This window comes from Labeo rohita, chromosome 23, assembly GCF_022985175.1.
Source record: "Labeo rohita strain BAU-BD-2019 chromosome 23, IGBB_LRoh.1.0, whole genome shotgun sequence".
Lineage (NCBI taxonomy): Eukaryota > Metazoa > Chordata > Actinopteri > Cypriniformes > Cyprinidae > Labeo > Labeo rohita.
The window spans coordinates 12,340,923-12,368,917 of record NC_066891.1 but is presented as its reverse complement, the minus strand read 5'-3'; the positions used below and the strand labels follow the sequence as shown (position 1 = coordinate 12,368,917).

The 27,995-nt window shown below is 36.2% G+C and overlaps 1 protein-coding gene across 15 annotated transcripts in view; it reads right to left on the bottom strand.

The window, feature by feature from the left end:
• The window catches only part of casz1 (castor zinc finger 1), a 234,777-nt gene that overhangs the window by 119,272 nt on the left and 87,510 nt on the right, over positions 1–27,995 (bottom strand). For 5 of the 15 annotated variants that reach the window (XM_051097448.1, XM_051097449.1, XM_051097441.1 and 2 more), the window contains exons 4-5: positions 24,228–24,270; positions 2,863–2,962 (exon numbers count right to left, since the gene is read on the bottom strand). The exons of 3 other annotated variants lie outside the window; for them this stretch is intronic. The gene's annotated coding sequence lies outside the window, so the exon portion shown is untranslated. The remainder of the gene's footprint in view (positions 1–2,862; positions 2,963–24,227; positions 24,271–27,995) is intronic. 7 more of the 15 variants (XM_051097446.1, XM_051097444.1, XM_051097440.1 and 4 more) reach the window with 4 other exon arrangements.

Sequence of the window (27,995 nt, the reverse complement as noted above, 5' to 3'; positions counted from 1 at the left end):
ACTTCTCCAATGTTGTTCAGCCATAGTACAAGCGGGGTGGTCGGTATTACGGTAGTCAACATTTGAAGTGGATGAAAATCTTTCATCAAAGCCGTCCTAAAACCAAAACAACACCCGTTCTTTTCTTAGGACAGCTTTGATGAACTTTTTTTGATCCACTTCAAATGTTGACTACTGTAGTCCCACCCCTTCTCCACTCTGATTGGTTAGCTGACCAGAAAGTAACAAAGTGAACTTTCTTCAACTTTGGGTGCTGAGAAAAAAACGGGCGAATGTTTAGCGCGAAAAGACGCTCAGCGCTGGGCACTCTCCTGGCATTTTAAAAAAGCGGCACTCCCATTGAGAACAATTGAAAAAATACGCCAACCGCGAGGAAAAACAGTTTGGTGGACACACAGCCTTATAGTAATAGCGTCACCACCTGGTAACAGGAAGTTTGGCACATATAAATAACTTTGACATATTCCGTCTATATTTACAACTTTTAAATGCATATTGTCCACAGTTCGCTGTTTTCCTAAAGCCACCAGGTGGCGGTGAACCCAGGTGCGAGGGCCCTTTCAATGCTGCTTGCAGTTTTAATGTTCATTTTGTTTTTACATTGGAGCGAGGTCATTTAGAATACTTGATTTGTTAATTTTATGAATATATTTTATTTCATTTTTGGAAAGAAATGAATGCTTTCATTTTGCAAGGATGCATTAAAAGGATCAAAAGTGGTATTAAAAACTTTTACATTGAAATAATTCTATTTCAAATAAATGCTGTTCTTTTTAAACATATCACAGTTTCTACAAAATATTAAGCAGCACAAACTGTTTTCAGCATTGAGAATAATAATAATAATGATTCCAAATCAGCATATTAGAATGATTTCTGAAGGATCATGTGACACTGAAGAATACAGTGATGGCTGCTTTGCCATGACAGGAAAAAATTACATTTTAAAGTATATTAAAATAGAAAACAGTTATTTAAATTTGCTATTTTAGTGTATTTTTGATCAAATAAAGATCAAATAATAGCGGTAGTGTTTTTCACACCTACTATAGTTAACGGACTATTCAGTGCTTCAAAAGAAAACTCTGAGCATCTTACAAAGTTCTGATGTCACTAATCTGGCAAACATCAGCAAATCCAGTGATTAGCTCTTCCTCAGAAGTGCTCACTGTGTCAGTCTGCTACTTTGTAAACACACCTGGGAGCCGCATAAAGTCAGCCAATCAGATCTGAACTAGCGATTTTCAGATATAGTCTTGTCAGTTTTGTGTGCAATACGCATCAGACGGACCGTGAACGGATTGTGGGTGTACCGTCTGAGCCTGAGCTTGGATGGTTTCTCCACTGAAGTGCTTCTCACATAAACAAACAACTGAAATCAACACAATCCACCAGAATGAAACATCGAGAGGCGACTTCTTTGGAAAACAGGAGCGCTATTATCTCCAGCGAGCGGGTGGGGAGGCAAACAGCTGTTTAAATGTGAGGGAGACAGGAGGAGGTTAAAAGGAGTCAATGGAGGCTAAAGAGACAGCAGGTCTAGCGATGACAAAAAGAGTGGCCAGGGACTGCAGATCAGGACTTCTGGAAACCACATCAAACAGGCTGTGGAGAACAGCCAAGACGAACACACACCAACTGTTGCGGAGCGAGAGAGAGAGAATCAGAGAGGAAGAAAACGAAGGGAGAAGGAGGAAACGGAGAGGCGGCAGGCAGTAGTTAAGGGAAACACAAACGACCGATGCCTCACTGGCCTAATCAATCTGGCGCACCAATCAATCGTTTAGCAGCCATACACTCCAGCCTATCAGAGGCCGGCCACTCGCTCAGACAAGCACCTGACTAATACCCACTACAATGTCACTTCTATATTTGTATCCCACTAATCTGCTCTCCGGGCTCCAATCTTTTCCACTTTCTTGCAAATTTATCACTAGACTGAAAGGCCGGTGCCAGAACCTAAGTGCCTCACCCCTTTAAATTAAACCGTGGCATTTCAGATAAAGCCCCTAAATTCCTTATCTCAGCGCTCTGAAGAGTCTTTAAAGGCAGAGTGTCACTTTTCCTAAAACAGAGGCCGTGACGCACATGACGCCCCCCTGCCTCCCTTTCCTCCATTTAGAAAAGAAAATCTTGACAAAAATAGAACAAAATTCAAGTAAGGTGCATTACGAAATAGACAGCTATCTCTCCACAAGTGCGACCATGAGAGCTCTTGTCTAAAGGCCAGCAAAATACCAAACACCTTGGCAAACACACTAGACGAATGATTTTGGGCTCTAAATTTGTTTTTCCGTTTTTTGGCCACCAAAAATACAATATATTAATTTATGACCTGCCTGTTCTTTCCAATGGAAAAGTGGAGTGCTTAAAGATTGCTCTTTCTTAGCTCTTTCAAGTCTTTCTGCTAAAGTAGAATCAAATGAGACAATTGACAGTAACATTAGTTTAGATAATCCTCTCAAAGGTATCTGATGAGAAATATTTGAGTTCATATCTCTGACTTTTAATCACAGACTTTGATATCTCAGCACAGTTTGTGACATTGCTGAGATTTTATCTGAAAGTCTAGAGAAGATACAACAGGAGATTACAGCAGGATACCAATCTGTGAAATCTGTCTAATAGAAATCATGAGATATTAAAGATCTAATTTGATCTATTTTTTTATTTCATAGGTTTAACGCTGAAGCTAAAACATATCTCTCTTAAACTTCTGTTTTCAGCATCTCACATCCAGGCTTCTAGTACACAGTGTAACAGCCGTAAACAGATGTTACTCTGTTCTTTCTACAGGTCCACAGTAACACCAGTGTGTCAATATATTTCTCATTAACTTGCTTTCTGCTGGAGATTCATTACCTAATATGGGACCCGAAGCATTTGGAGATCTTTTGACTATGTGTGATAATGTGCTCTCTTCGTCTCTGTCTTTCTTTCTCTCCACTCCCTACAGATTTTCCTGCAACAACAAAGTAGTACATAGTGTTAAAATGCTGACATTGAACCCAGTATGGAGTCTCATTAACAATGGAGTCTAATTAACAATATTCAACACAAACAGATGGGATAAAACAATTTGGGTAGCAAATAGTTTACCAAAAATATACAAATAATTTTCAAAATCAGTAAGTTTATTATATTACACTTGAGGTCAAAAGTTTACATACACCTTGCAGAATCTGCAAAATGTTAATTATTTTACCAAAACAAGAGAGATCATACAAAATGCATGTTATTTTTTATTTAGTCCTTACCTGAAAAAGATATTTCACGTGTTTACATACAGTCAAAAAAAGATGTTTAAATATAGTCCACAAGAGAAAATAACTGCTGAATTTATAAAAATGTCCCTATTCAAAAGTTTACATACGCTTGATTCTTAATATTGTGTTGTTACTTTAATGATCCATAGCTGTGTGTGTTTTTTTTTTTTTTTTTTTTTTTTTTTTTAGTGATAGTTGTTCATAAGTCCCTTCTTTGTCCTATACCTAAACTCCCCGCTGTTCTTCGGAAAAATCCTTCAGGTCCAACAAATTCTTTAGTTTTCAGCATTTTTGTGTATTTGAACCCTTTCTAACAATGACTGTATGTCTTTGAGATCCATCTTTTCACACTGAGGACAACTGAGGGACTCATATGCAACTATTACACAGGGTTCAAATGCTCACTGATGCGCCAGAAGGAAATAGGATGCATTAAGAGCTGGGAGGTGAAAACTTTTTGAATTCGAAGATCAGGGTAAATTTAAGTTACTTTATCTTCTGGGAAACATGTAAGTATATTTTAGCAGCTGAAAGGCAGTACTTAATGAAAAAAAAAATATATATTATATAGGTAAAATAAGAAAAATGTACACATCTTCATTCTGTTCAAAAGTTTACACCCCTGGCTCTTAATGCATTGTTTTTTTTGTTGTTGTGTTTTTTTTTGCCTCTGAAGCATCTGTGAGTGTTTGAACCTTCTGTAATAGTTGCATATGAGTCCCTCAGTTGTCCTCAGTGTAAAAAAAGATGGATCTCAAAATCATACACTCATTGTTGGAAAGGGTTCAAATGCACAAAAATGCTAAAAAAAAAAAAAAAAAGAATTTGTGGGACCTGAAGGACTTTTCTGAAGAACATCAGGCAGTTTAACAACTATCACTTAAAAAAAACAGTTGTGAATCATTCAGGTAACAACACAGCAAGTGTCATGAAACCCTAAAACATATTTTTTGAAATGTTAACATATATGTACAGATTGCATATCACTGAAATCTATAATGGCACTCATTATTTTTAAAAGTTATTTTTTCATTTTTTGGAGCCATTTCGTTCTCCAAATTAAAAAGCAAAGTTGAACCTATGTCACGAAAAGTGATGTATATGCGTTCAATTGGAGTGGCGACTGGCGGCTGTGGCTGGAGAGTACATGTCTACGTCACCGTTTTTCTGAGCTTTTCTCAGTAATATTCATGAGAATGAACTCTTATGATCCAATCACAGCGCTGTATTATGTATATGCATGAGGTTGTCTTACAGAGGAAAATTCAAATCTCATGAATGAGATTTCGCGCTGTCAGTTCATCTCTGTAAACATGACCGTAACAATATTTAATTTGACAACACGTGGATCACGCAAGAATCAAGTGTATGTAAACTTTAGGGTCATTTTTATAAATTCAACTATTATTTTCTCTTGTGGACTATATGTAAATGTCTTTTATGCAAAATATCTTATACAGGTCAATACTAAAAAAATAACATGCTTTTTGTATGATCCCTCTTATTTGGTAAAAATTATTAACCTTTTTTGCAGATTCTGCAAGGTGTTTGTTAAATTTTGATTTTAACAGTACATTATATTATATTATATTTTTCTTTTTTAAGCATAAACCGCACTAAATTTTGTGAGATTAATGCATAAACGTGCAAATTTAATAACTTTTTCGTTTTAAGGATATTTAGATACTTTGGAACATTATTTTTTGGCACTTTTAAAAATGTTGCAAACAACAAATAACCGCCCGCCCCCCCCAATTATTTCAATGTCAAGAGGTCTACAGTGGTTTTATTTATCAAGGGTGGAATTTTAATGCCCTTTCTTTAGTTTCTAATCTCATTTTGATATGATGTGACTTCCTTAACCCACCCAGTCCATTGTTTTTCCCCTTTTTTCATGAATGAGGTCGAAACCGACTGTTCCTTTTTAGAAGGTCAAAAAACATAATAGGAGAAAAGCACTCTGGACCAAAGGTAGTCCCACGCAGCACTAACCAGAGAAACAAATTAACCCCTTAGATGGGTCCTAGCACTTGACACGCTACAAATCCCCACGCTTTGAAGAACTGCATGGCTGCACGCTCCTATAGCGCTGTCTGTGTTTAGCTTCAGCCTCTGGTGTTTATTTATCAGTGCTGTTATCTATGCTAGAGGACTGCCTGATTATTTAGACAAGTCACTGGAGTATTTTCAGGGCCAGAGGAGTGAGATCTCTAGTGCACAGCTCTAAGCAGGCAGTTTGCTTAATGCTTGACCTTTCACCTCTCAGGGGTAATAATACCTCTATATCTTGCCTCACACACACACATAAAGCTGCAAAGCATGCGCAACTATCCAGGTGACTTCTGACTAGGATTACTTGTTATTATATACAGACATACTGATATGAAGCGCTGACTATGGAGGGATTTTTCAGCTAGGCCAGCACTACATAGTGCAGTAAAAATAGTAATACTCTGAAATTTTGTTAAAACTCTTTTCTATTTTAATATATTTTAGTTTATTCTTGTGATAGCAAAGCTGAATTTTTAGCAGCCATTACTCCAGTCTTCAGCGTCACATGATTTGGTGCTCAAATAACATTTCTTATTATTATCAACTCTGAAAACAGTTGTGCTATATACATAGATCACTTCTTGCACAGTTTGTGCATACATTTCAGAGGTGAAGTATGTAATACGTGCCAATAGTGTGATCAAATGTAAGAACAACACTAACAAAAAAAGTTAATTTCTTTCTCTCTGACTGTCATTGGTCAACCAAACAGATAGCCCCACCCCCAACTCTACACCATTGGTTGCTACGAAAAAGGCACTTAGAATGCTCAAACAAAGTTCTGTCATTTCTGGTTGAACTAGAAATTTAACTTTTGAAGGTGAAACATTTTTACAGTGCGTTTTTACGTTTTTACAGAGAACAGTGAGTACTGAGGCCTAAATTAAAAAACAGCACCCGTTACTAACCTCTCTATCAGTTCTTTCTTTCCTCCAAAGGTTAGTTCCGTTCTTGTCCAATCAGAAGAAACGCTCCCTGACCCTTTTTGAAAAATTCTGTTTTCCTTTCCATTTTTCCTTGAGATTTTGAAAAGGAAGCAGATAAATGTAGCCTTGTCTCCTGGTCGCAATTTCCTGCTTTTTCCATTTTTTCCATTTTTTCACAAAACAGCTAGTCTGCTCATATTTTCCCCCACCTATTTAAACTTTACACCCAGCACACACCAACAAGCCAAACAGCAACTGCACAATGAGCTTTCCTAACAGAAAAGGCAAGCTAAAAATAGAATTAAAATAGAATAAAAATGCTGTTATCCAGCTGTCCCCTTTAAATCACTCACAGCCACTGTGACCGCTTCAGCAGAGAGCTCAACCCACCATTGCTTTTCTCAAGCTGAACAACTGAGATATCCATAAGCAGAATGCATTTTTAAACTCTTTTCAGTATGTTCCCTTCTTCCTGACGGGGCAATGACCAGTGCTGTGCATTCCACAGCCGGTGCAAGGCCACTACCGGTACAGACAGACCCTAACCCCAGACCCAAACACAGAGACAGTGTAAAACAGTCCCAGGATTCATGCAGCAGTGAGTGGGACATACTCACGTACAGGACCCTCGTGCATTACACCCCAACTGAAAGACAGGGACAGACGGCGCGCTTGGCAACACAGAGAACACTGAGCTTAACAGTTCTCAGGTTTTCGACTTTATGTAAAGTTAGACGCGTTTGAAGGTTTCAAATATAGCGTCTGCCAAAGCGATTACTTTTAACACTGGCAAGCCCCAGCGCAGTTTCTATGAAGCATTCTTTAACACTTCCCTACTTAACAGCCATGTGCTCTAACGCAAAGTGCAGCCCCGGCCACAGCACAGAGGGGAGCATAAATTATCACTGATATTTAACGTGCTGCCTGGGAGGAGCCGCACTTCAAACCAGCTGCCAAAATTAGTGGCATTTAGCTGTTTTGGAAATTGATCATGTGGGGCCTGATGCTGCCTGTAACAAACAACTAAATGAGCAAATTTCACAAATCCTCCAGGGCACATCTTACCTCTGAATCGGAAGAAACTAAAATTTGTTGAAAAACATACACACACACAAATTCATAGTACAAAAATTAAACAGTGCCATGATTACAAAATATAACATTCAAAAGTGTATAAATCGCTTGTTTTAAAGAAACATTGTCCAACAGCGACACCAGGAGATAAAGTTACAGCAGAAGTTCCCGTCTCTCGCCTCTCCTGAACCCATTAAGTTTCAATAGACCCCTAAAAGGTATGCGGTGAGTTTGGTGGGGGGGGGTAACTGAGAATGAATGGGGTAGATTCACAAAGCAGGCAATGCCTCCATTGCGATATGATTGGATATGACCGGTTATGTTTGGCTGTGATTGGTTCATGTGATAAATCCCACCTTTTGTGTTAGCGTGTTTCGCGTTCGCGAATCAGTCTGAATGAACAATATAACGGCATTAGTCGGAAGACTAATTTTAAAAAAGTAAGTAAACAACTCACACACTTAGATATAATCACTTTATGTCAAAATAAGACATAAAATGGCATGAGAACAATGCATATTTACCAGTTTACAAAACATTTTGAGTCTCAGATACTAAAAGTTGGTATTTTCTTGAAACGACATAAAAACCCTTGTCAGACCAACAAAATTACCCCAAATGTTGTCCCAACTAGTCAAACAGTTGTCTGAACAAAGAATTTCATAATGTTGAAATGTTAAGGCTTTGTTAGTTCCCAGCATGCATTGCAGCATGAATAAATTATGCAGTTACTGTTATAGGATTATTATTTTGCTGTTTGTTGTTGTTTTGTCATTTTTGTTAGTTATTTGTTGCACTGTGACGTAAAGAGCGTTTGTTGATTGCAGCTGTTCTTGAGGTTTGTGTGTCTAGTTTTGAGGCCTAGAGTGTGCTCAAATTGTATCTGTTTACTGGATATCTTAGTCATGTAAGATATTTTACAAACAAAGACAATGTTGTCTACATATTAGACTAAGTTATCCATTAAGGTTTCTATAACAATTCACTTAAGTCATTTGTAAACAATAAAAAAAAAATTGATACATAAAAAAATAAGTTACCACAACGACAGTAATTGTTGTTTCAGTTGCTGTGACGAGACTTTTTTCTATTAGCAAAAAAGACAATCAACATTGCATGAACAACAAATTTATGTTGGCTAAACAAAGTATCTTCACTGAGAAAAACTAAAAAACTATTGTTGAGAGAACTCAAAGGTCTTACTGCATCAAGTTTTCTCAACTATTTCTTTTTTTTTTTTTTTTTACAGTGCATGATCTGTGAGTTTACAGTGAATAATCAGCTTTTTACATTTAAAGTAAATCCCTGTCTGTGACCAATATTTACCAAACTTTGATGAGTTAAAAGTCAACTACTTAAAAAATAGCTGAACATAAGTTCACAAATAAAATATACTGTTAAAATTGTTACTGCTTGAGTTATTATTTTGGAATAAATGTAAAATGCTTAAAAACACTAACTTGATGAGATTCATACTTGACTTTAGTAAACAGAATATTGATTACATTTTTTTTTTTTTTTTTTTTTTTTTTTTCTTCTGATAGTGTAAGTAATGTTTATTAAACCCAGAAAATGTGACTGGGACATGAATTTACCACTGCACACCACTGATAATAATAATATTAGTAGTGAATTCGACTATAGTCAAACGTAGTCTGGACATGTTTCTGTTAGATTCACCTTCATATGAAAAATGTTTTCTGATCATCATAAACCAGACAAATCAAATGCCTCCGCCTCTCAGAAATCAAATATATCAAATCCTAAGAAGGATATAGTTCTCGTTATATTGCTCGCTGCGAGCATGGTTATTTTTCACCTGCGGAATTTATAACATGTATTCAGCATTTTTTATATTGTTAAAGCACTTCATTCCTCATTCAAAAGAGCATCACTGTATGTATAAATTAAGTTACAAACCAGTCTTGACACAGCATTTTTTTCACCTCTCAAGATAAACATGGCCAGTAGCTCTGCATAGTAACTGCTCTAGCAACAATATAAACAGCCTAACACAAGAGCAAAAAATGTGCATTTCAGTTCAAGGAAGTTTCTTAATAAGGAAAGAAAAAAGTGGACGGAGATACATCCCAGGCGCTCCCGACGTGTAGGAACTAAATTTTCTCTGTTCATAGACATTCCTGTCCCGGAATCATCAACACATATTCTCTTTAATCCTTAACTGGCCAAAATGTTCTTCCAGCTAGTCATTCAGCCACACAGCCACAGGCACAACAGCAGACGGGGAGAGGAACGGTAAGACTTACTCTGCAATAAATCCACCGGCAGGCAGGAGAGCGGGGCTGCTTTCTGAAAGGCCCACAATCAGGCACCAGATAAATTGCATTTTGTGCAAGCTGCATTGTCTCTGCTTCTGTGTTCTGCTAATCTAATGTGTTCAACATGGTCTTGGTCACCTTGACTTTGGTTGCCATAGCGCTTCATACAAACACATCCCCACCCAGAAATGCACCAAATAAGGCCAAGGGAAAAATCTCATAATCAAAGAGGTGAAACAAGAGTGGAAAATGCTTCCAAATATACATGCGTTGCATTAAAGAGCGTATTAGAGCTGGAAACGCGCTAAGATGATGATGAAGACTAATTATTCTGGGACAATAAACGCATTAAAGCGGCAGAATGTTTACGCGTTCGTAATCATCATTCATTTTTAATCGACAAAAGATAAATTTGAGTCGTTTGAGACCGAGGCCCTTTAAGCTGCATCAGGGCCAGCGTTGTTTGTTCTCAATATGACCTTTAAACACTTCGACGAAACACAGAGGAATCAGCCAACGCGAAGGCGGCCGTCCTGTCTGGCAGCCGACCCCGGCAGATGCGACTTCTGAGGAGTTCAAAAGAATTCGGCATGGGGGCAAGGCTATTTACATAATCCTTCAGATATATTCCCCTGCAACCTAATCAAATTATTCACAAGTCTAGCCCCTAACCATGTAGACCCCGCGATACACAGCCCTTCCATTACCGTCCTCTCTCTTCCTTAATCATATCGAACCAAAACCAGTGTCGATTTTCCCTTTAGAATGGAAGGCAGCGGCGGAAAACAAAAGCATTGCGATGTCTGACACACACAACAGTCTTTTCCCTCCAGGTCCATTTCGCCTGCCATCTCAAATTAGTCCTCCATTATATTTGCTTTTCATCCGACACATTTCAAAGGACAGACTATCGGCGCTAGGGTTAAACAAACTGCGATACAAAGAAACAGATAATTTGCTGTTCCATTGTGAGCCCAAGATCATAAGTTAATCACTCGAAATAATGTCGGTTTTTTCTTTCTGCGCTGAATTCTGCGCATTAACTCGTCTAATCGACCGGGCGACGTACATTGCGATAACCTGAAATGCCCCGCGCTTGATTGGCTTGATCTATTACCATTTACCTCCCCTGACACTAAAAAAACATTGACTTAAACAACGGCGCCGAAAAGGCGCAATGTGAAACTTGTCCTCGCGATGTCTCATTTAGGCTCCTACAATGCCTAATTCCGCACGTCGCAATTACAGCCTTGTCTCAATAACAATAGGCCATCACCACAGTTACGGCTTGGCACCTAAGGGGTTAAGCTGTCAGGCTCCATCAACAAAGTTTACATCGTATGTGCGGTCAATTTTCAATGACTTCTTTTCCCACGTCGAAATAAACTATTTTATGTCTCCAAATATGCAGATCATTTTGCTTAATGAAAGATGCTTGACGTCTCCGATCCAATTAATATGCAAATGCAAGCGAGGATTTATTTGTGACATTCTGTATGGGTGAGAGAAAACAAAAAGGGCTCTTAACAGTTACACTAATTGCTGTGACTGATTGTCACATATCATCATTCACTCTGAATCTCCTAAATACCACATTTCAGATAAAATTCGCGCTTGCACTTTGTGAAGATTTATTTACAAAGGGGTCGTATAGATCAGAGCGGCCGGCACTGAGCGGGATAAACAGTCCTCTCTCCCTGTCTCCTTCTCTGTTTCCATCTGAATAGAACACAGAATGCTTGTTTCTTATATCAAACACGATATACATCAGACGTACACATGTTTCCTGTATCCTAATGGTCAGTGTACTAATGCAGTTTGGCCTCTACTGGGAAAAAGCTTCAATAAGTGATGTATTTATTACTGTAAAAATAAAATCTCTAATGCAGCTTCTCTATTAAAAACATTTAATGGACAGTGCAATATAATCTGCTGTTTGCACCATCCTATAGCTTTAATGTATGAAGCAATGTACCATATACAGTGATTGACTTGAGACAAAAGATATGGCCTTCCCACAAAGCCAGCTAAATAAAACAGCCGGTCCACTTTTAAAGCAACAGAACCCTATTATTCCACAAAACAAAAAGTGCAAAGGACACAGTGCACCTTAACAGTCAAAGAAAGGGTTAATATGCAAATCTAACTGATAATATGTGAGCACTCAATGCAAACACCCTCAAGGATACTACGTTGAGAGGAAAAAGTAACAAATTAGTTCAGAATGATCAATTTGCAGCTGTTTTAGTCTTGTTTTTTAAGCCAGCCTCAGTCTATAAAACTAACTAGCATGTAATTGGAAGATTGGAAATAATGGCCTTGAAAAAGACACTTTATCAATGGAGCAGCAGCGGCAGAGCTGTCAAGCTTAAGACATCGAACTGCCACTGACAAACGACTTTGCGGCGCAAGATTGAGTGTATGACACAAAAATGAATCGGATAAGAAAAAACATTTACTTATGAATGAATACCTCAGTGATATTAACTAAACACAGCAAGATTAACCCTAAAACAAGGCTGAAACGACTGTTGCGTGACGGTGTGTGTGTGTGCGCTATAAAGATAATATCTTCCAGCTCACTATGTTCTTTCTCCTCTAAAGAGGCTGGAACAGACAAGGCAGCTATTTGAGGATGTAATCACTCGCTCCTCTCCTTGAAGCGGCCCATAATGCTCCGCTGCACACTGCTTAGCAGTTAGCGGCCAGGGCAGATTGTAAACAGATCTCTCATGAATTGCGGGTTTAGCAGTTTTGCGCATCTCCAAACAAGGTGCTTCCGATAACGCCATTCTCTCCCCGACAAGGGCTGACAAAAATCAGTCACTTTGCTGCAAACATGTGATTTGAGAGCCGTCAGTCAATGTGATTGACGGCTTTAATCCCCCCCAGGAGCAAATAGGAGAAGACAAACCCAGCCCTGATATACAATGTTTGTTTGTAAATCCCATTAAATCTACCTTTGCCTTTCCAAAGTATGTATACAGAAAAAAGTGTCTTACTCAAGTTTTTAAACTCTCAAATGAATGATAGAACTTAATAGTACAACAAAAACTGTTGACCCCGAATTTTGACCCGACTATCATTTAGCTGATAATTATGGAGGTCCTTTTTTATTATTAAAAAAGATTAAGAGAGTGAGAGAGAGACAGCGAGAACTCATATATCACAATGTGACTTTATATATTGCAGTGGCAACATTATACTTTGCAATGTGACCTAATATCTCAAAATTTTATCCATCAAAATTTCCCATTATATCTCCCAAGGGCAACTTTATAGGTACAATACAGTTCAAAAGTTTGGGGTCAGTACTTTTTAAAAGACATTAATACTTTTATTCAGCAAGGATGCATTCAATAAATCTAAAGTGACAGTAAAGACATTTATATAATGTTACAAAATGTCTATTTGAAGTAAATGCTGTTCTTTTAAACTTCTATTCAATGCTCTATTTCAACATTGGTAATAATAGGGAATGTTTACTAAACACCAAACCAGGAAATATAAAACAATTGCTTTCTATTTTTTCAAAGTTGTCCAGGGCCCCCAAACCCCCTCAGACTGCAGAGGGTTACATTTTAGCAATATTTCACAATATTACTATTTTATTTTACTAGGGCTGGTTTTTGACACAAAATTTACGATTCGATTCTGATTCACAAGCTTACAATTTGATTTCTGATTTGATTTAATATTGATTATTCTGGATATATATCAGGCACATTACATGGCAAATTTTCTCAAGGCAAAAAAACCCCTCTCAACTAATGCTGTAAAATATACATGGGAGTCAGTTGATACTACATTACTATATTATTAAAGGTTAAAATGAACTGATTTGTATACAAACACTTAATAATATAATAAAGTTAAATAACTGTATTTCTACTCCAGTTCGTTTTTTATGATATAAACATTTAAATGGTGGCTGTCATAAACACTTGATAGATTTATTCAAACATAAACACTGAAGAACAGTAAAAATTATATTTAGCAAAATGCTCCTCTCTAGTGTTCATTTTTCTAGTTGACTAATGAGTTCATGGTCACAGAATATGCTCTTTCCAAGGTAAACGTGACATTTTGTGACATTGTTTACAAACTGTTATTCTGTAATTCTAAGGAAATGATCAGTTTACGTGCGCTTCACGCTGCCGCTTCTTTTGAACTGAGGCGCTACAGCGATCTCCATATGAAACGGCACCAAAACAGCATTTTTTGTTTAAATACTGTAATAAAATGGATAGAATTTGAAATTTGAAACTTTGTTTTATATCAAAAGTAACAAAGCACAAAGCTTATGACGATTTATTGTATGGGAGGTGTGCTACAATGTTCCATACATTAAATGATAACAGGCTAGACTAATCGAGTGTTGGGATTTTAAAAATATATATATATATTTTATTTATTTTTTTATTTTATTTTATTTTTTTTTTTTAACCAAGCCAAAATTCTGTTTTTTAATGAATAAATGCAGCCTTGGTGAGCATAAGAGACCTCTTTCAAAAACACTAACTTTATATTTCCCAATTTTACTTTATATGTCACAATTGCAAATTTCTATTTCACAATGACATCTTTATATCTCACATTTACAACTTTGTGACTTTCTATCTCACAGTGTGCCTTTATATCTCACAATATGACTTACTTTAAACTTCATTTTATGTATTCTGAGGCAGAAACGGGTTTCCATAGCTAATCAGTCTAAACAAACAGAAATGCCTGGAAGCACAATACATCACCGTGGAACATTCCAGAACTTTCCGTGGCTTCTATCTCGCTTCCCGCTAATTTGCGGCCAGTGACTGGCTGTAATGAAGGCCTCATGCATTTTTACAGCAGTGTCAGGCTAAGCACTGTCATGTATAAATTAACCAGTGAGCTAAAAGCTTTGTTGTCCTGCAGGAAAATGCAAGTCATCAAGCATTAAGCACATATTAATTTTCAATGGACCAGCAATAATGGGAATGTTTTATGAACAGGAAATCACTGTGGTTTTACCCGTCAACCGGCCCACATCAAACAAGGTGCTATTGCGCACCGTCACCCCCGGTGCCCCTGGTGTTCTCGTCTTTCGGAAGACTGCCGTCAAATGTGGGTGCAACTTTTGGACATGTCACAGAGCATCAAATCTGGCTCTGACCCTGCGATACAGTCCCATGAAATGGTCTTCACCGGGACATTTGAATGATGGTCGGGACTGCCTATGTGAGATTGAGGCAGCGGTTGTGTTAAAGGCAGATTGCTATGGCTTTTATGGCTAACTGCAGTATTCTTATACCAGGTAGCAGGTTTTCATTCTCCGGGCTTTTATTATGCCACATATAAAAAGCGTATTAGATGCGATGATGGGCACAGGCCTGCGCATCCTTCCAAGCCTTTAAAAGCTTTTTTCAAAACAAATGCGGTAGGGTGAGAAATTTTAATAACAAGTAGATCGGCCCAATTCCATTCTTTGCTAACTAATAGACTGGTGCGCATCATGAAAAAGCGGAAAATCCTACAGTAAATTTGAAGCACAAGTAATCCGGTGCATTGGAGGATACTCTCCCTCCCTCTCTCACGTCTCGACCAGAGTTTATTTCACCTCAGACGGAGGTGAAAATGGCTTTGGATTTTTTTTTCTCTCTTTTAAACCAGACTCAAAGGGCAGGCAAAGCATTCTGGGGCCTAAAGCTGATGCCCTGGTGGCTCGGCCAGCCACTTTTCCAAGGCCTGCTACTTGATTAAATGCATAATCCACTACTCCCCATCCCCGATGATTTAGTGTGCCTTTAAATCAGCTTGCGCACACATAAAAACCTCAAATAAAAATCACCAAGAAAAACCATTGCACTCTAACTGTTCTATTAAAATGATACCCGGCCAGGCCTTTCTTCTCCGCAATACCGTTTATTCCACATGAATGCGTATCTTCATTTTTTTTTTTTTCCTAGGTGTGCATATAAAATATTTAAAGTTTAAAATGTCAGCGTTGAAACATCAAATGCAGGAGTCTCTCATTAATCACCTAGGATGTAGGCTCCCTTTTAAGGTTATAACCCTTTGAAAGAGCAAAAATTACATTTCTGACCTTGAAGATGAGACAAACTCATAAAGGTAAAATAATTCACGCTTTAAAAGGAGGCAGTTATCTGCGCGCTCAAGTTGCTGCGCTGTGAGTTTCGGGGGGACACCAAACAACTTTCATTTCCGTATTTACATCGAAGCTGTTCAGATTAATTCGAAATCAAATCGAGAAAAAAAGAACAAAACTGCGAGAAAACATCAAACGAAGCAATAGTGTAACTTTCAAATCCATGGGGCTCAGCTATCTGCACTGCATAGAATGTTGCCTTTTTTCATGGACTTTTATTAAATGGTGCATGACATTTCCATTACTCAAGGAAATTAAATTCGCTAATTTTCTTACAAGCACGGTACGTCTGCTATTTTAGGGAGGTGCGCCGAACAGAACAATTGTTCCAACACCTACACAAAGAAAGGGGATTGTGAATCTACCTTTTGAAAAGAAAAAGTGAATTAAAGCCATAAAAGCAATTTGCTCTTTAATAAAACAAGTCTTGGTTTTGATCTTCAGCTAAACTGGCATTTGGCTAGGTATTAAGCCTGAAGCCACTCGCATTTATAAACCCAGGTGCCGTGTTCCCGTTATGCAATTTACTTCCAAACTGCTTCTAATAACAATAAAAAGAAACAAATGTGATACGTTTTCCCTCAAAAACCAGCAAAACGCATTCTAATCTGTTTGGAAACTGTAAAAGCGTAGTTTGCAATCTCCAATTGTGTTCTTCTTCAAACAAAAGGCAATCACTGTGAAGCTTTACTCAATATTTATCAACAGAAGATGTGGAATATTCAGTCTAAACACTCATGATTCAGAATTTAAAAACAAACAAATCCCCTAATGTGCTGCAGATCTGCAAGACGCTGCTTTTAAATCGTTCCACATGTCAAAATGGAGCATCCCAGAAAACAAACATCACACCAAGACTTGCTGTTGTTTAAATGTTAGTTTCCAGAGCCAGCGGTTTTTCTAAGAAGGAGGACCCGAAGAGTGTACGCGCACACGAGCTGAGTCTTGGCTGGGCCAGTGGAAGTGACAGCATCACACTGAACCTGGCTCTTCTCCTCTGGAGATGAAAAGGCTGATTACTCTGCCTCTCTCCTGGGGAACCAGCAACATGTCTGACAACATCATTGAAAAATAGACTGCTGGGCCCCTCTGGGTCTTATAAGGGCTCACATTTAATGTAGAGGAGATTCACACTAAAAAGGAGGTGACACTACAGTCTCTACGACTGCATCAATGAATACATTAAAGACTGTAAGGAGAACAGCTTCCATTACATGTTCCGTTTTCCAGGTTTGGAAAGTCTGATAAAGCGGAATCATAAACTAATTCAGTTTGGAATGATTAACCAACCAACAGCAAATGACCTGTTTTGACCTTGAAGGCATAAAAATGGCTTGAAACAAAACTCTGGTTCAACCAATCGCAGATTGGGAAGAGGGTTCAGGAAACCTGTATGCCGCAGAAATGACACACTCCACCTGAGTGCCATTGATTAATCCACACAAATCAAGCACAAAATGTACTTCAGAAACACTTAAAGGTATGTTTTACATCACCATTGTAATTCTGACCTTGCCTGTGTAAATTTAAATGCATGTAATAAAGCTCAAACCAACAATTGCACAAATTAAAAGCCTGTATTAGCAAAAAAAAAAAACTATTAAATCTACTAAAATTATTATAATTTAAATTATAATTAATTTCACATTCCTTTATTATTATTAACACCACACTAATATAAATAATACATAATTAACATCCAATATATTAAAATATTAAATGCAACAGTATCGGTCTTGAGGATTTTACTCCTAAAGGCTAGATCCAAAAGGCTGGATAATATAACTATAAATGCAAAAAGAGTGTTGCTGTTTTCAATTAGTCTAAGCATCACGAAAAATTAAGCTAAATAAATTCTACACTCAGCAAAGAAAGGCTGACAACATCACGGAGAAGCCACATAAAATGGATCTGTTGAGAAAAAGAGAATAATTGGTGGCGTATGAATCTTTATCCAGAGGGGCGTCATTATTAAACTTAGACACGCATTTCAATTCAGCAGTCATATCAGCGAGAACAAGGAACAAGACAAGATCAAGAAATCCTAATTATAATTACAAAATTACATAGGGTGCAACAAGGGTGCCTAGTTTAATGGTAATAATTAGAGACATAAAATTTTAATAGGAAATATGGCATTGTGTGGGTTTTGAGGCTTCTGCCACTTTAAGGCCCAACTGCCTATGTGTGTGTGCGGTTGAATGTTCAATGATGAGCACCGTGATTAAGACGGTTCACTTTGCACCGCTGGCCCTTTAAAGAAGCTCAGTCTGTATCACTGCCCTGAAAGAAAAAAAAATCCCCATCCTGCACCCAAACCGCCACACGTGCCCTTTTCCTGTCTCTCTTTATTACCCTGCCACGATCCTCTTAAGCAGACCTCTTCCCCAGCGCAATACCATATGTTTTCAGTTAAGCCTAATTTCTTTTTCTCTTCATTTAAGACATGGACTGGCTTAGCCAGAAGCATTACGCGGCCCACTCTTCCACTCATTCATTTTCTTCTTGGGTTTTCTGTTATTTTTTTGGCCCCTGTCTCTTTAAGGGCTCCAAAGCTCCCTGTTGAAATTAATTTACAGCCACAACAAAACCAGCACAGGATTTTAAGATCATTGTAAGTAATTTTAAGTTAATTCACTCCAGATTTCTACATTAACCTTTCAAACAGAGTTCAGAGCGTAACTGAGCTAGGGTCAGTGTTGATGCAAAAACAGGTCATTCACAGGGGATTTTTTCAGATCTTGTTGGTTTACAGTCTAGAAAATGCTCACATATATTTTTAACAATGCACTGTTTGATTTAGGTAAATACATTAAAGATTACAATTTTTGTAAAGAACAATAAGAATAGGAACATGATTGTATTAAGAAAGTAAACAATAAATTCAAATATGACTTTGACTTTAAATGCCTATTTTTAGCATCCTTTGCAGGCTTAATAAGCAATAATGTTAATAGCATGGTGATGGAATTGTTCACATTGAAATGTCCCTGTTAGGTGTCACACCTGGGTCTGAGGTCTCCAGAGAGCCTCCGATGCTGACAAACATCTTCCTATGACAGATTTCAGTCCCTGTTCAAGATATGCCACTCTCTGCATTTCCATGTAGCACAGCCCCTCCTGTGCTGAGACCGATGCTAATTGCATGTTTTTCTGCACTTCCCTGAGGTGCCACAGAAAAACATCAACATCACAAATCACACTGTAGTGTATGAGACTTGGCACTAATGTACTAATTGTTATACCGTATTCCTTACTTATGGAACAGTGCATTATGGTAAGCACTAAATGTTCAACACAATAACCAAGACAGAAAAAATTGACTTGTGTTTTCCTTACAAAAGCTTTTTTTTTTTTTTTTTTTTTTTTTTTTTTTCCCTGAGTGGGATGATGCCACAGTACAGTGAAACAGCTCTTTTACTGCTGAAAATCAGTCTGAGATCCGGTAAAGTCTAATTTAAGGTTACTTCAGGTGTAAGGGTTCTTTTTTGGAAGTCGAGGATCAATGAATCAATAGAACACACTTTGAGGTCAGAAACAATTGTGCCTCTGTAACTGACCTTGTATAAAGGTCTTGTGCATATTGTTGATCTACTGTGATTGTCAACAAAGCCAATTCAATGTTTAAGCAAACAAACAAATAAAAAAAATATAGCTCTTTGACAACTTAAGTTATAGATTTCGAGACAGAATTTGAAATTAAAATTTCCAAAATAAACAGACCACATTATTAACAAACAAACAAAATAAATAAATAACCGCACAGCTCTATAGACTGAATAAATTACAAGATTTAACAAATAACAGATTCTGAGACAGAATACTAACTAACTACAGCTCTACAGGATTGTAAAGATTACAACAATTAACAAATAACAGATTTTGAGACAGAATCTAAATACATCTCCATAGAATTGTGAAAATGACAAGATTTAACAAATAACAGATTCTGAGCCAGAATACTAACTGACTAACCAATTAAGTACAGCTCTACAGGATTGCAAAAATTACAAGAATTAACAAATAACTGTTTCTGAGCTGAAATACTAACTAACTACAGCTCTATAGGACTGTTTACAATTGTTTACAAGATTTGACAAATAAAAGATTCTGAGTCAGAAAACTAACTAACTAACAACTAAATACAGCTGCAAAAAATTGCAAAATTACAATATTTAACAAATGACAGATTCCAAGACAGAATACTAACTAAATACAGCTCTATAGAATCGCAACAATGACAAGATTTAACAAGTAACAGATTCTAACCTGGATACTAACTAACTAATTAAATAATGAACGAACTAACTAACTAACTAACTAACTAACAGCTCTGTAGAATAAATACAGCTCTACAAAATTGTAAAAATGACAAGATTGAACAAATAACAGATTCTGAGTTGGAATACTAACTAACTAACAACTAAATTTTAACAAATTTTATCAAGATTTAACAAATAACAGATTCTAAGACAGAATACTAACTAGCTAATTACAGCTCTGTAGAATCATAACAATGACAAGATTTAACAAATAACAGATTCTAACCCGGGATACTAACTAACTAATCAACTAACTAACAACTCTATAGAATAAATACAGCTCTACAGAATTGCAAAAATGACAAGATTTAACAAATAACAGATTCTGAGTCGGAATACTAACTAACTAACAACTAAATACCAATGTATAGAATTGCAAAAATTACAAGATTTAACAAATAACAGATTCTGAGACAGAATACTAACTAACTAAATACAGCTTCATAGAATCATAACAATCATAACAATACTAACTAAATAACTAACTAGCTAACAGCGCTATAGAATAAATATAGCTGTATAGAACTGTAGAATGACATGATTTAACAAATAGCAGATTCTGAGTCGGAATACTAACTAACTAACTAACAACTAAATAATGCTGTACAGAATTGCAAAAATTACAAGATTTAACAAATAACAGGTTCTGAGACAGAATACTAACTAAATACAGCTTCATAGAATCATAACAATCATAATAATTCTGAGCCTGAATACTAACTAAATAACTAACTAGCTAACAGTGCTATAGAATAAATATAGCTCTATAGAACTATAGAATGACAAGATTTAACAAATAACAGATTCTGAGTTGGAATACTAACTAACTAAGTAACTACTAAATACCGCTGTATTTAGCTGTACCGCCGAGACAGAATACTAACTAAATACAGCTCTATAGAAACATAACAATGACAAGACTGAACAAATAACAGATTTTAACCCAGGATACTAACTAACTAACTAACTGGTCTATAGAATAAATACAGCTCTATAGAACTATAACAATGACAGGATTTAACAAATAACAGATTCTAACCCAGGATACTAACTAACTAGCTAAATACAGCTCTATAGGATTGTAAAAATTACGAGATTCAACAAATAACAGATTTTAAGACAGAATACTAACTAATCAACGAATCAAAAAGTAAAAGAAAATTAGTTAAAATCAGACACTAGACTACACTAGAGTTTAGTCTGTGTTTAACTCCTCTTTCACCAGCTCAACTTTGGAGTAACAACTGCTGTAGTTAACAATATTCTCTGTGAAGACTGAAGTCAGTAAAACCTTCTTTGGTCGTAATCTATGAAAACAGGAGATAAGCCTACCACACAGTTCATGTAATGAAGCTCACGTCAAACACAAACAGACTGTTGTCTGAACATCCCCACCCAAAACAGGCCCCGTCTAAATCATCTGTCCATTACTGGGCTCAGACAAACCACATAAGACAGGTGGCTTTTTTGAATACGGAAGACCCCCATTTCCATGTTTTTTCTGTTAAAAATGAGTTTTATTGTTTTGGGTTTTTTTGCAGATTCTCTGTGGACTCTCTCGTGGACTATTAATGTAGTCATATTAATTTAAAGAGAGGCAAGTCTTGTAATGAATAACTCACTCGAGAGACAGATTGGATGCTTGTGTGTAAATGACTGCAACAGCAAGTATGCCATTAGATTCATAGTTTAAACACAAATGATCCAAAGACAGAATCGACTGAGGCATGCTAAACCCCTACAAAATCATTACAGGCTTTAGGGTAAAAAGGAAAGCTGAGGTCTACAAATTAAGCTGTAAATTGTTAAATATCAGTAAAGGTGAGCTCTTCTTTCCGGCATAATTACTGCTGCCAATCCAGTGTGATTTTATAATTCCAAAATCCTGACACTTCACAAAGACACTATAATTGCCTTGTGCTGGCCTTTTGCTCACCGCAAAGGTCCATTAATTAATTTTTCCCAGGATCTGTCCTGAAACGTATTTCTGCTTATGAAACGCAGCTCGTAGGGAGATGTGGAATTTTCCACGAAAATACAAAAAAACTGCCAGTCTCAGCAGCGGGCCGCTGCTAGCGCTTTCTGCTGGCTTTCAGAGGGGCCCAAGAATAGCCCCATGATTTGGTGCTAAATACACATTGGACATGCAAGAATTCAAAACATGAGGCAGTAGATCTACATTAGTCATCTGAAAAAGAAACTTCCAACCAATCACATTTCACTGCTCGGATTCAATGACAGACCACAGTCGTTTACTTGTGATTCACTTCCACGAAATTAGTCTTTAATGAATCATTCATATGGTCAATGTAACCATAATATGTATGTTTAATTGAACATAAATTTAAAGACAGTACACCAAAATAAATAATATATAAATAAATAAATATGACTGCACATGTGTTGATTAGTTACTTATTTTAAGAAAGAAAGAAAGGAAGGAAGGAAGGAAGGAAGAAAGAAAGAAAGAAAGAAAGAAAGAAAGAAAGAAAGAAAGAAAGGAAGGAAGGAAGAAAGGAAGAAAGGAAGGAAAGAGGAAAGAAAAAAGAAGGAAAGAAAAAGAAAGAAAGAAAGAAAGAAAGAAAGGAAGAAAGGGAGGAAGGAAGGAAGGAAGACGGAAGAAAGGAAGAGGTCCATATGACCTGTGCACTATATTTCAAAAGATATTAATTTTTTTTCTCAGCAAAGATGCACTACATTGATCAAAAGTGACAGTAAAAATTTTTAGTTTTTTTTACAGAAAGTTTCTGTTTCAAATACATGTAAATTGTCAAAGAATTAGGAAAAAACATCTGTCATGATTTCCACAAAAAAATTAAACAGCACAACTGTTTTCAACAAATATTTCTTGAGCACCAAAATCAGTTTTGCCATCAATCAATTTTTTTAAATACTTAAAAATATAAAACTGAATGGAGAAAGAGTTTAGATATTTTGATGATGATAGAATGTTTATTTTTCAATAAACTGTCCCTTTAACATTCATACAACTAGCATATTAGAATGAATAATTACAATGGTAAATGTTTGGCATGTTAAGTTCAGTATTTCTGTGTACACATGCGGTTTAGGATTGAGTCTGTGTAATGGGAAGAGGGAAGGGGACGGAACAGAGAGAGGGAAAAGAGTAAAGAGGGACACTTCACACACGAGAGCTGTTTGTTCACATCATTTGCCATGAAACACTTCCAATGAGGACAGCACTTCAACAGAGCGGCCCAAGAAAAAACACCCTCTGAATTTTACTTCTCAGCTGTGAGAAGACTTTCATCAAACAATACTGCCGATAACTGCAGTCGCATAAAATACAGTTCAGGAAGATCCAAAAATCCCTGTAGAACACCCAAAGCTCAGGGCTTAAAAACTCACTCGTGACTTCTTATCTTTATTCACTGCTGAGTGGGAAAATGAAGAAAATATATTCTAGCGTCTGCCTGCGTATTCTGATTGAGCTCCAATTACGAGCTGAAACAATTGGATTTTAGAGGATGCATGCATGTCGAGTTTTCCGAGCATTAGATGGATTTTACAAAGCACCCCTAGAAAAGCATTTCATTAAGTGCATCTTTCTTCCTTCTGCTTTTGCTTTTTTATTGTGTTTATATGTGTTTGGTATAAAGCTGTGCGATGTATAAATATCAGAGAATTACGGCGAACGCAGAGGCAGGAAGAGCAATGAGATGAAGGGAGAAAAGAAGGGTTGAAATGGCATCCTCTCTAAACTTAATGAAACAGCATCCTTTAATTTTTTTTAAGTAATTATAATAAAGATGGAAAAACATAATAAAGGCCTCCCAGCCCCCACCTGCTAACAGTAATTATAATAGACTCAACAATAAATGGTAAAGCAGCACAGAGCTGCATCTTGGGAATTCTCTGGGGTCTGTGGATTAGCTTGAAAAGCCTGAATGATTAAAATACACTAATTAAAATTTTGTGTTCCTTGGTAACTCGTCTTCCTGGGCCCCTTGCGCTGGTAAAATGGGAATAAATGTGACAAAAGCAAATACTGCTTCAGACTCCAGTAAGTAAACAAATATAATCCAGTTTTCATAGGTGTGTTTCCATTACATATTTCACAAAAACTAACGTTCTTCAAACGCACATTATTTCTCAATGGAACAGATCAGACAAAAATGAAAATTCTGTCAGCATTTACTCACCCTCTTCATGTCTTTTGAAGCCCATCTGATATTCTTTCTTCTGCTGAATGTAAAAAGATATTTAGCAGAATGTCAAAATCTGATCTTTTTTACACAAAGAACATTTTCGAGGCTTTTTTCTCAGCATTGCGTGATACAAACTTGCAATTCCTCAGAATTGTACGACATAAACTCACAATTGTGAGTTATAAAGTCAGAATTTTGAGATATAAATCTGCAGTTCTAATTAAGTCAGAATTGCGTAATATAAACTCACAATTGCAAGATATAAGGTCAGAATTGCACTCACAATTGTGAGTTTTTATCACGTAATTCTGACTTCATAACTCACAATTGCGAGTTAATATCACACAATTCTCAGAAAAAAATACATTTTGAGATAAAAAAGGCAGAATTGCACATTTATATCTCAATTCTGAGAAAAAAGTTCATGATATAAACTCTCAATTGCCGGATATAAAGTCAGAATTGCAAGTTTAAAATAAAGTTGCAGTTCTACGAAATAAACTCGCAATTCTGACTTTATAACACGCAATTGCAAGTTTATATTTCACAATTCTGACTTCATAACTCGCAACTGTGAGTTTTAATCACATAATTCTGACTTCATAACTCACAATTATGAGTTTATATCACACAATTTTGTCAGAAAAAAATACATTTTGAGATAAAAAGGCAGACATGCAAGTTTAAATCTCAATTCTGAGAAAAAAGTTAACTGTGAGATAAAAAGGCAGAATTGTGAAATATAAACTTGCAGTTCTGAGAAATGAAGTCAGAATTGCGTGATATAAACTCACAATTGTGTGATATAAACTCACAACTGTGAGATATTAATTCAGAAATCCGAGTATAAAATTAAGTTGCAATTCTTAAGTTGAAATAAACTCGCAATTCTGAAATTTTTCTCAGAATTGTGAGTTTATATCATGTAATTCTGACTTCATAACTCAAAATTGCAAGTTTATATAACACAATTCTCAGAAAAAATTACATTTTGAGATAAAAAGGCAGAACTGCAGATTTATATCTCAATTTTGAGAAAAAAGTTAACTGTGAGATAAAAAGGTAGAATTGTGAGATAAAAACTCACAATTCTGACGGTCACAGAAATGCAATTCTAACTTTAAAACACGTCATTGTGAGTTAAATCAGAATTGTGAGACATAAACTCGCAATTCTGAGAACATATTAGTCTTTTTTTTACCCCTTCAAAATTGGACTTTATAATTCGCAATTGTGCGTACATATTTCACAATTTTGAGGAAAGTCAGAATTGCAAGAAAAAAGGCTCAATTGCAAAATACAAACTCGCATTTGATAAAAAAAAAAAGGTCGGAATTGTGAGTATATAACACAATTCTAAGAAAAAAAGTGTATATCTCACAATTCTGACTTCATAACTTGCAACTGTGAGTTTATATCACACAGTTCCAACTTTATAACTTTATAATTTGCAAGAAAAAGTCAGAAGTGCAACTTATCTTGGAATTGTGAGTTTACATCACACAACTGTGAGAAAAAAAAAGTCAGAATTGCAAGTATGTAATTCAAAATTCTGAAGAAAAAAGAGTCATAATTGAGAGATAAAAAGACACAATAATCATTTTTTATTTAGTGATGGAAAAAGGCTTCCATAGTTTTCAGTCTGAATGGCTTCAGAAAACAGCAAACAAGTCATATCGACCACTTTTATGATACTCTATTAGACTTTTTGGAGCTTGACCGCTCCAGTCCCCTTTCATTTTTATTGCATGGAAAAGAGCAGCTAGAACAATCTGCTAAACTTCTCCTTTGGTTTTCACATGTAAAATAAAGTCAAGAAAAGTCTGTAACAAAAGTGTGAACAAATACTACCATAATTTTCATTTTTGATGATATATTCTTTTAATATAACTGATGCAAATCAGTTTTAAAAAGTCTCAAATCAACAGTGTATCGCAACTGGGAAAAAAAATAAAAACTCCAGACATATAGGCAGATTACTAGACTTTTCGAACCAGTTAATAAAATAAAGGGATCCAAGCATATGCGTAGTATAAGTGTGTCTGTCGTATATTCAGGTGATCTTGCCTGTGCTCAATAGAAGTGACCGGTTTCTAACATGAAACTGCATCGATAGTCCTTTGAAACAATCCAAACTAAAGTGAAAACCCTGCTAAATCTCATGAGTAATGTGCAGCAAGAGGCTTTTGCATGTTTTGACACATATGGAGAGAATGTCAGGCATAAAGAACAACAGCATTTGATCAAAGAGCAAAACGTAGCAGTAGTAATTACGCTGTAGCCACTTCATTCAAACAAGAACAGATCTCCTCGGCTCGCTCATCTCTCAGTACCAGGCTTCAGTAGTAAAGATACAGCATGAGATCGGTCACGCTGGAAATCTAACGTGTCACCGGTGTGGCGAGGAACATGCTTTTAAAGGGGCCGCGTTTTTCGAGGGGGGTCCTGGGAGGCCATCGGCTCTTTCCTTTTGCAATACGCTGTCTCTGTGAATGATGGTAATCGCTTGTTTGCTGTCAGCAGGAACAATGGGGCAGGGGAAGACGTCTTTAACCCCCCCCCTTTCCAATCCCTGCTCACTTTGAGACATGGATACGGCAAGTCAATCCCTTGGTAAAATCACACAGAATCAAACAGAACAGAAATATCAAGGGTGTTAAGTACATGCCGGGGTTACTCTTGACAGCTGCGTTCGATGCTTCGGGAGATTCAGTGAAAGGAAAATAAAGATCTTGTAAAGAGAATATGTTCTTGTGATCAGGTTAAAACCCAACTAAAGGATGTGTACACACAGGTTTAATGGGAAAATATGCTAATACCAATACAATATTTATCCTTTACTAAAACAATGTTAACTTTGGTTTAGCTGGATAAACAACGCTGACAGAGCTTGTTGAGAATGTGGAGGAAAGAGAGGGAAACCAGAGCTAATTATGAGGTTAAGAAAAGTAGAGTTGGTCTGCCTGTTGGTTCTCAGCCAGCACGGCTTCGGAGCCATACAGCTGCGTCTGAACATGTGGATACGCTGCCAAAAATCAGTGTTTGAAAGAAATAATATACTCTCAAGAGAAAAAAAGGTACAAACAATATCACCTGGGCGGTACCTCTTTGGAAAGTACACCCTTCTACCTTATTCACCCATAAAGGTTCAATTTTAGTATTTTAAAGATACATATAGCTACCTAAATTGTACATAATAGTACCTTTTAGGAAAGTTATAATAACAATAATAATAATAACAGATCAAACTTTTAAAAAATGTAATAAAATAAGCCAAAATAAATTCTAAAATAAAAATAAAATTAAAATAAATAAATAAAAATACTGTAAGAAAAAATTGTCAGTTATAATCATCTTGTTTTCAGGGACATATTTTATTATTATTATATTATTTTATTACATTATTTTATTTTCTGTTTTATTTTATTTTATTTTATTTTATTGTTTAATTTTTGCAGTGTGACATTTACAAATAAGAAATAACCAGATGTGTTTTTTTTAGTTTTTTAAACCCAAGATTTATACTTTAAAACAAGAACTTAAGCATGTATTAGTGGCATAAGAAAAAATGAATTTGAGATATATTCTCTAAATTTATTTATTTATTTATTTATTTATTTAGCAGTGTGATTTGCTTCTATAACAATTGAGGTTAAATTATTCAATATATATTCAATATATAAGCAGGAATTCAAAAAAAGCAGAAAAATCTTGTTTTAAATGTGATTTTAGTATATATTTGACCATATAAGTAGGAATAAA